Source organism: Microtus ochrogaster, linkage group LG9, assembly GCF_000317375.1.
Source record: "Microtus ochrogaster isolate Prairie Vole_2 linkage group LG9, MicOch1.0, whole genome shotgun sequence".
NCBI classification, from domain to species: Eukaryota; Metazoa; Chordata; class Mammalia; order Rodentia; family Cricetidae; genus Microtus; species Microtus ochrogaster.
This window is the reverse complement of record NC_022034.1, coordinates 6251554-6260796: the sequence shown is the minus strand read 5'-3', so window position 1 is coordinate 6260796 and position 9243 is coordinate 6251554. Positions and strand designations below refer to the sequence as shown.

The 9243-nt window shown below is 47.8% G+C and overlaps 2 pseudogenes; both read right to left on the bottom strand.

Annotated features, from left to right (window-relative positions):
* Positions 1-6301: 6301 nt before the first annotated feature.
* LOC101991956 lies at positions 6302-7587 on the bottom strand (annotated as a pseudogene).
* LOC101991676 lies at positions 7514-7871 on the bottom strand (annotated as a pseudogene).
* Positions 7872-9243: the final 1372 nt, after the last annotated feature.

Genomic DNA, 9243 nt, shown 5'->3' with positions numbered 1-9243 from the left:
TCATGTAGCTCAGGATGGTCCCAAAAGAATTCCTCATATAGCCAAGGGCAACTTTGAACTTCTAATCTTCCTGTTTCCTCCTCCAGGGTGCTGGGATCACAGGCATGATCTGCTTTATGTGGTGCTGGGATCCAATACAGGTCTTCCTTCATGCTAGGCATATACTCTACAAGTGAGCTACATCCCCAGAAAATCATTAATCTTGCATATGTTATTTTATTACTATTACAAATAACACATGCAAAAATTTCATGAATAGTAAAATGATTTACCAAGTTTTAGTATTTTTCTGAATTCTTGAAATTACTAACCTGAAAAAATTAGTAGGAGTAAAGGCATTTATTCTCAAGTCTGCATGATATATTTAATTTATACATGAAGCTAAGGCAATTGAAATTAAAGGAGCATTTCTTTCCAAAAAGAAAGCAACTGGGGCTGGAGAGATGGCTCAGTGGTTAAGAGCACTGGCTGCTCTTCTAGAAGGGCCTGGCTTGGATCTCAGGGCTCACTCACATGGCCGCTCCCATTCAGAACTCCAGCTCCTGGGGATCCGGCTCCCTCTCCTGGCCTCTGCCAGCACTGTATGCACATGGCAAATGGATGCAGGCAAAACACTCGAATACATTGGATAAATGTAAAATATTTTAAAACTGCTTATGAGAACATCTACAAAGATCTCATGTAGTTCACAAGCATTTTAACTGTACCTAAAGTTACTTTTTTTCTACATCATTATTAAGAGATATACTGTAAAATCGTGGGGGTTTTTTTATATATAACAGGGGAGCTGCACTCATGAAATCTCAACAGTACAGCTGCTCAAACAAGACCTGACCAATGACAATGCCAGCTGATATACATGGGGCCCCACTTCTAGATGAAGAACTTCAGGCAATCAACAATTACTAGAGGGTAATCTTCCCCAGAAATGAACTCTCCAATCCTCATGTGAGTCCTAAAAACATATACATACAAGCCACACTAAAAGCAGTCTATGTGTACATGTATACATATATGTATATACACACCTGTGTATTTATACATAAATATATATACATGTAATTTATGTATATATTACAACAATTATTGTAAGAAGCCAAGAATTTGAGAAGGTGGAACATGGGAGACATTGGAGGGCAGAAACGATGTAATTATATTTTCATTTAAAAAATTAAAAACAGCAACCACAACCAAAATAAGGCAAGTACTTGAAGGAACTTCCATAAACTTTCTCATAAAGTTTGCAATCATTTCACTCATCCCTATACATAGTTATTACAACCTTCATTGTATCTTTCCAAGAAAAGTACTTCTGTTACTTTCCCTATCCCATTGTGTCACAACAGAAAGGGAGACCTGGAATGATTTCACCTCTCGTTGTAAGGATTTTCTTTTTCAGTCTTTGCCTACAGTGTCTCCACAGAAAGCCTGGAGTAAAGTTGGAAAACGGAGAGAGCAAACGCATCAAACTGGACAAGGTGAGTGGGCAGACACAGGGTAGACTGGTCTGGGATGACACAGATCAGACCACAGAGCAGAAACACATCCAGGGAGCACCCAGCACCAGGCGCTCTGCCTGAGCCAAGCAGCCTGACCCATGAGCACTGAGGGTCATCCGTGCCCTCCTGCCCCTGCAGAAGTGTTCCCCATTCTCTAGGAATGGCACACGAAACTATGAAAGGGGCTGGAGGCTGGACAGTCCCAGTCCCTGGGGTAGACCCTGCATTCCCGGTCTCTCGATGACAGATGAGAATTCTAGGTCAGTAGATGCCCTCAAAACAGAGTCACGATAAGATTTCCCCACAGTGTAGCCTTGTCCTTGCGCACAGTGGCCGCTTGCTTTGTCACTCATCAGAAGCCAGTAGTGTCAATTTACATTCAGAAATTTGGCTAGAAGGAGGAGTTCACCTTCCGCCTCACACTGCTGCAAACAGCCAGGAGCCATCCTCCCAGCCTAGCTGTAGGCAGAACGCCCCAAGCCTGCGTCCTCAACCCATGCAGAACTAACCCACGGGAAAGGAAAAGTAGAGGTAACTCACCTGCAGCAGAGCGCTTGAGGAAGTGACACTAGAGGCAGCAGACCCCAAGGAGGGTAGGAGCTCTGAAAGCCATGTAGGGGTGAGTATGGGAGCCTACAGCAGACCCGGAAGTCAGCAGACCCGGAAGTCCTCATCCTCCGTTCATTGTACTGGTCCTGTGGGTATTTGCAGTAGGGCACGGGCAGTGCAGAGACCTGAGGAAGATGCCTTCATGGGACAGCCTGAGGAGAAGCCAGTCCCCTGCGGAGGAAGTCCCCAGGGAACTCCTGGCCGCTTCCTCCTGCTGAAGGTGACTTGAGTGGCATAGAGGAGCTGGCACAGGCAGGACCAATTTCTGTGATGACTGCAGCTGGGGCCTTGGGCTTGCCCAAGGGGGCCTGGGATCAGGCCCACTGACTGAGGTTGAGTAGAGGCCTCTGCCAGCTGTGCAGGGAACAAGACTCTTCATACACAGTGTCTTGTATACCACCAACTCAGACAGCCAAGACCTGGGTACCTCAGCATGCTCAGGGGCTAACCTGGAACAACACAGAGATGCCCCTTTTCCTGTCACCACTGTCTTGCTCTCAAGCCCTGAGAATCAGGAGGCATACCAACACAAATTGTCCTCTGTTGATTTAATGATCACTATCTATGCCCATACTTTACACTTTACTTTTTAGATTTAATATTAATCTTCAACTAGGAATTTCGACCAAACACTGGGGGATAATTGAACAGAGGAAAACCTGGTGTGGAGTAGCATCAAATGTCGCATCCAGGGTTTTTCAGTAGTCCTCAGAGATGTGAACAGAACTGAGAACGGATGGCAGGGCCTCCACGCTAATCTCCTGCATCTACTAAGAACATAGAAGATAGTAGCTGCAAGAAAGACAGACATTATAGCCTCAACGTGTGTGTGGAGTGAGCTCACCAATGGCCTCATCCTCTGTAGAACAAGGACCGAGACCATCCCTGAAGTGATGAGGCCCAGGCGCAGACTGCACTGGATCAGGCCTATTAGCTGGGGATAATGGGCAGATAGCATGCATTTCAGGGCACTGCATGCCCTTCTGCTGTGTGTTTACATTATGAACTCAGTACATGACGCTAGTTAGTATACCAGTCACCAGTCACCTTACCTGCGTTTGTGGTAAAAACATTTAAGAGTGAGCTTTGGTCATCTGTAGCTATTATGAGAGCACCAGGCAACAGTCTAGAGTGGAGAGTTCCCATCCAACTGAACCTTAAACCTTGTCACCAACATTTCTCCAGAACACTTTCAGCTCTGCCAACATGTGTCACTGCCAACACGTGCTTGAGACTCCTGGGGACCAGGATGGACCACTTCCCATCATGGGTGGAAGATGACAGAGCAACTGGTGGCAGCAACCTTGGGGGAACCTGAGGGATGGGAAGAACTCAATTCAGGAAGAAAGTTCCAGAGGGTGACCCCCTTCCAAATTGAATGAATGTCAGGCTCTGGTTCCAAGAAGAGATGCCCCACCCTGGTTCTGAACCCAACCAGTTTTACTCAAAACAGCCTGGATCACCACTTTGGAACATGTCACTGACATACTTCAGGTCACACTGTAGGTCGGGTATGCAGCACTGGCAGGCAAGGACCTGCCATCTGAACTGACGACAGACAAGGCAAGGGGAACTATTTTTAGCAAGGAACCTGACATTCGATACCTGTCACATTCGTCTCAAGTTCTGTCATAGCAGGTGAGCAGAGATTGCTAGCCCAACTCGAAGCTGAAGGGCTGGTGGCTATGCAGGTGTTCATCCCCCATACCCTGCAGAGGGCAGTGATCTGCATGGTCCTCCTTGTCAGTGTGATAAATTCAGTACAGTTTCGTTAATACACTCACTCCATGTGACAGTGAGCATGACAGGGACACCTAGAAGTAAGACAAGAGCTCTCTTCTTAATGAGCAGACCACATCGATGCCATGGACACCCAGCATGCATTTGTGAAAGATGCCCCAAGGTCCTCGTCAGCAACAGACATCTCATGGAGAAAAGTCTAGCCCAGACCCACAGTGTGTGACCTGCATCAACTTACACACACATTCCTTTTGTTTTCATTCAGGAATTCACAACTGCAGGAAAATTTGGAGAAGCAGGAATGACAATGAAGTTAGGAGACCCGCAGACTCGATGGCTCTTGTCTGAGTCTCCCACCAGACAGATGCCCAGAAGTTGAAATGACTTAACTCTGGCAGTCATGCCTGACATTAACTGTTGCAAGCAGTTCTCTCTTTTTAAGTCTCAAACAACTGTCTTATGTAGCCCAGACTGGCCTCTTCTAACTCACTAGGTAGCCAAGAACAACCTTGTGCTTCTGTTACTTTCAAGTGCTGGGGTTGCAGGCATGCAGAACAATGCCCTAGTAACCCTGTCTCCTGGATGAACATTGTCTTTCTTGTTATAATTTAAGAACTCCTGAGGTGTGGATAGAGGGGCAAGAAAACACCATGAGCAGAATGCGTGCTTTGGCTAACTTCAGGGTGAACCTGCTGGGACTCAAAGCAAGTCCGTCAGCACACAGGGGAGGATGTAGCCTAGGTTCCCTTCTCTGAGGTGGTGGGAGCCATCCTGAGCCCATGCATTTACACCATTTTCTTTCCCAGCAAGCGAGACTCTGCGTCTGCAACCCCAGCATGTAAAAACCTGCTGAAATATTGTATGTACACTACACACCCCACTGCTTCGGGAAAATGTCATGTTCAGTTGAAACACAAGGGATCCAGATCATTCCCATATTTAATTCCCTTCTATTGTAGAACAATATGTTTGTACACTGGGAAGATATATTGCTCTCACTAATAAAGAGCTAAATGATCACGAGCTATACAGGAGGAGGTTATGCAGGGCTTGGAGACAACGAAAGAGCTCTGGGATGAAGAAGGGTAAGCCGCCGGGAGATGCCTGGAGAAGCAAGATGAACATGCAATATTAAAGGTGCCGAGCCATGTGGTAGAGTATAGATAAGTAATATGGGTTAATTTAATTTGTAAGAGCTAGTTAGTAATAAGCCTAAGCTACAGGCCAAGCATTTATAATAATAAGTCTCTGTGTGGTTACCTGTAAGCTGGCTGGCAGGACAAAATATTCCATTTACACCCTTTTCCCCATTTCTTTAGCCCTCATTAGAAATATTCAATTCCTATGGAGCAGCCTGAGCAAAGGAGATCTTCATGAATGTGAGACTGGCCAGGACTCACCCATCCAAGTTAGCATCATGCTCATGGGCTCAGTACCACGTCTCAGCCTGGTGGGGGATGAGGTCACATCCCCTCCTCTTCCTCTGCTCCCCACTTTTCTCTCTTCACTGTAGCAGCGGAAACATCCCCGCCTTTCTGTGAAGGTTAATTTTACATGTCAATTTAAGCACACTGGCAGATGCCTAGGCCAGCAGTTAAACGTTAGTTCTTACTGTATTTGTGAGGGTAGTTCAAAGGGAAATTGACTCCTGAGCTGGTGAACGGAGTCGAGCAAATGCACGCCCACCCGTATTGAGAGAACATGCAATCCACTAAAGAACCCAGCCCAGCAGGAGGCAGGGAAGGTGAAGTCCACTCTCTGGAAAACTGCAGTTTTCCTACCTTTGACACTCCTGGAAACTGCACCATTAACCCCTGATCGCCAGGCTTCCAGGCTGTACGTTGGCCTCTCTGATCTTCAGCTTCCACAGGACAGACCATAGGACCTGCCAGTTTCTGCGACTGTGTGAGAGCGTAGCTTATCACAGTTGTTCTCAGCCTGTGGGTCACCGACCCCTGAGGTTGAGCAGTGCTTTTCCAGGGTTCATAGTTCAGATACCATGCATATCAGATTTTTCATTATGATTCATAACAGTAATAAAATTATAGTTATGAAGTAGCAACAAAGTAATTTTATGGTTGGGGGGGTCATCACGACATGAGGAACTGTGCTGAAGGAAGTTTGAGAACTACTGGCTTATCATAATTCTACCGGTAATGAGTGAGTCAGAGATGGAGACAGGGACAGACGCTCTCTGGCTGTGCTTAGCTGACCTTTCTGTTCTGTGTTACGATTGGAGTGCAGGGGCAGAGCCTCACTCTGGACTGAAGCATGGCTTCCAACTATTCCACCACTCTCCACCAGCCATGCAGCGTGCCCCACTGCAGCAGTTTCTGGTGAGTTCTGTGGTGAAGGATCACAGGCGAAGTGTCTTTTTTTTTTATCCCTTTTTAATATTTTTATTGGGGGGGGGTCAGAGATTACAATTTGATTTCCGCTTGTCCTTTACTTAAGATTTACAAATTTTGCTTGTGCAGAAGTCCAACACCTATCTCCTCCCACCAAAAGGGAACAGTCTTCTTCAAAGAGGGAGGGCAGGGCATGGGCAGTTTCCATAGAAGGCAAGAGTAGGTAACTTCCACCAGACAGAGGCAGAGGGCATAAGGACTACTGATGGTCCTGCTTACTCAAAAATGAAAGCCCAAATAATGGCAAACGCTGAAAGCTGGGGAGTTTCCTGAGTTATCACCACTTCCTGTTTGGCATTCTAGGCAAAACCCTACAGCATACACACAATCAGTACAGGACAACTGCAGACCGAATACAGCAGCTGGCAGCATGGGAGAAGCCAAGGATGGTGCTGCTATGGCAGTCCTCAATGTTCCTTGGCTCCTGCACAGCAGCTTCTGTGTCCTGGAGTGCCTCCATGATTAGGCTATGTGGAAGGCTGCTGCTAAGCGCTGACAATGAGAAGCCATTTGGGTCACTGTGGGTGACTCCAGAGTAGATACTGCAGAGCGGAGCCAGGGTTCCTAAGAAAACTGTGGCTAAAATGCAAGAACCTACAATGCTTGAGCGGGCTCTAGGAGGTGGAATCCAAGTCTTGCAAGCTGTCTTGAACATCAGTGCTGTCTTTGCTGTCACTGCCACTGTCATCTCCAGCCAGGTTCTGCTGACAGGCCTCTTCAGAACCAGGAAGTGCGTTGCCCTGATTCTCCTTGGAACCCAGAACCACGTATCTGCCCTCCTTCAGCACCAGCTGCTGTCTGAGCTCCTCCGCCATCTGGGAGAGATCTCGTTTCATGGCGTACGCATCTTCTCCATCTGCATAGTACTTGGGCTCCACCTCACTAACCTGGAAGTTCAGGGTGTTGGAATAAAGGTGCAGGGCCGCCCTGTTGCTCTTCCTCACATGCAGGGATACATACTTGGCTCTGAAGTTCTCGATCATGGCCCGTGAGGTCTGGTCCATCAGCTTCTGGGCCAGGCCGAGGCGCCGGTGGGAACGTTTCACAGCCAGTGAGGTGATGTGTCCATGAGGGACATCATCGGGGTCCTCCTCCATCTTGGCCAGGACATAGCCCACAATCTTGCCATCCTCAGCCTCAGCAATGTAGGAGAGCTGGGGCCAAGAGAGGCCGTGGTAGAAGTAGTACTTCATCTGGTAGTTCTCAGGCAGGCACAGCAGGTTGCAGTGCTACATGTTCATCAGATCATCGGGCCGAGCACGGCGGATGTTCATATTGGCAGCAGATAGGCCTGTCAGGCTCGAGAACCACAAAGGATGCCAGGAGCACAAGCGACACCAACACCGTTTGCTTTAAAACAGCTGGGATATCTTCACACAAGATGAGAAAGATCTCCCACTATCTTCCATTTCTTTTCGGCGATGCTGTACAGAACCTCGTCCATCTTCATGCAAGTGGGGTCCCAGTCGTGTCCGAAACGAATGACGACCACGCGGTCCTCCTCCGATAGGATGGCCTGGTCTACCTGCCAGCCATTGTGCAGATGCGGGAGCATGTACGACATCTTGAGCGGGCCTGCGCGGACGGAAGCCGTGAGCTGCCTCGTGACAGCCCACGAGGCCCGACCGCCGGCGACTCCTTGCAGCACCTGGACCCTCCCGCGCCCCGGAACCTCCGGGCGTATGCACTGACGTTGTCTATTGCTGCTGCGCAGGCGCACGCTTGCCCAGCGCGCATGCGCGGTGAGGACGCGGGCCGCAAAGTGTCTTAAACATTGAAAGTCACAACCCCTGGAGTTCCGGAGGCTATATGTGTGATGTCAGAGTATCAGCTGGGCCACACCCCTTCTGACAATGCTAGGGAAAGATCTGACAGGCCTGTTTTCAGCTTCTGGGGTACACAGAAGATGTAGACATAGCCTCTGCCTCGGGGAGTGGCCTCGTGTAGAAGTAGCTACTCCTGCATGATTAAGCTCAGCTGAGATCATTAGAGAGACCCCTTACCCCATCTGTCCTGTGTCTTTATATAAAGGTTGGACATGTACATTTGGAGAGCATGCACACATAAGTGTGTTCCCATCTTTCATGGTGCACAACCCCAGCCACTAAACATGTCAAGTCATATGGACAATGACAGCTCAGACATCACTGCTCAGACCTCTTCCTGAGGGGGCAGCCTCACATCCAGGGGGGCAGATGTATTGTAGAATATTATTTTAAAATGTGTTACCTTTGTTTAATGATGGAAAGATGTGTTGCGTTCTTTTCCGTTGCGCTTGTTTAGCTCTGTGAAGCTGTGTTACTTTGTCAGTCTGAAGCACCTGATGGTCTAATAAAGAGCTGAGTGGCCAATAGTGAGGCAGGAGCGAGGACCGGCAGGGCTGGCAGGCAGAGAGAATAAATGGAAGGGGAAAAGGAGAGAAAGAAGATCAAGGAGCAAGAAAGAGGAGAAGAGGAAGACTCCAGGAGCCAATCACCCACCCACACAGCAGCAATGGAGTAAGTAAAGAAATGTATATAAAGTGAGAAAAATAAAAGCTCAGAAGAAAAGTTAGATGGGGATAATTTAAGAAAAGCTGACTAGAGATATACCAAGCTAAGTCTGGGCATCCATAAGTAATAATAAGATTCTGTATGTGATTTACTGGGGAGCTGGGTAGCCAGCCCCCAAAGAGTCTAAAGAATAAATAGTGAAAATAAACCAGCTACAAACAGTGGACACAGAACAGTGCTGGATCTGTAACACCATCTCCATAGAAGGGACTTTGTGCCTGTCCTGGATAAGGTGAAGGATGGTTTGTGTGAGCCGGTTTTTAAAGATAATGACTATTGACAGTTGTTAAAAGGAAGAGAAGGCTGTTCTTGCTCAGAGCTCTCTTCTGCAAAGTCACAGAGATCCCTGGACAACACTTACGGCAAGTTGAGGGAGATGGGGGAACCAAAGAAAGTGCAAGAACAATGTCCACCCAGCACAAGGGGCAGAGGTCT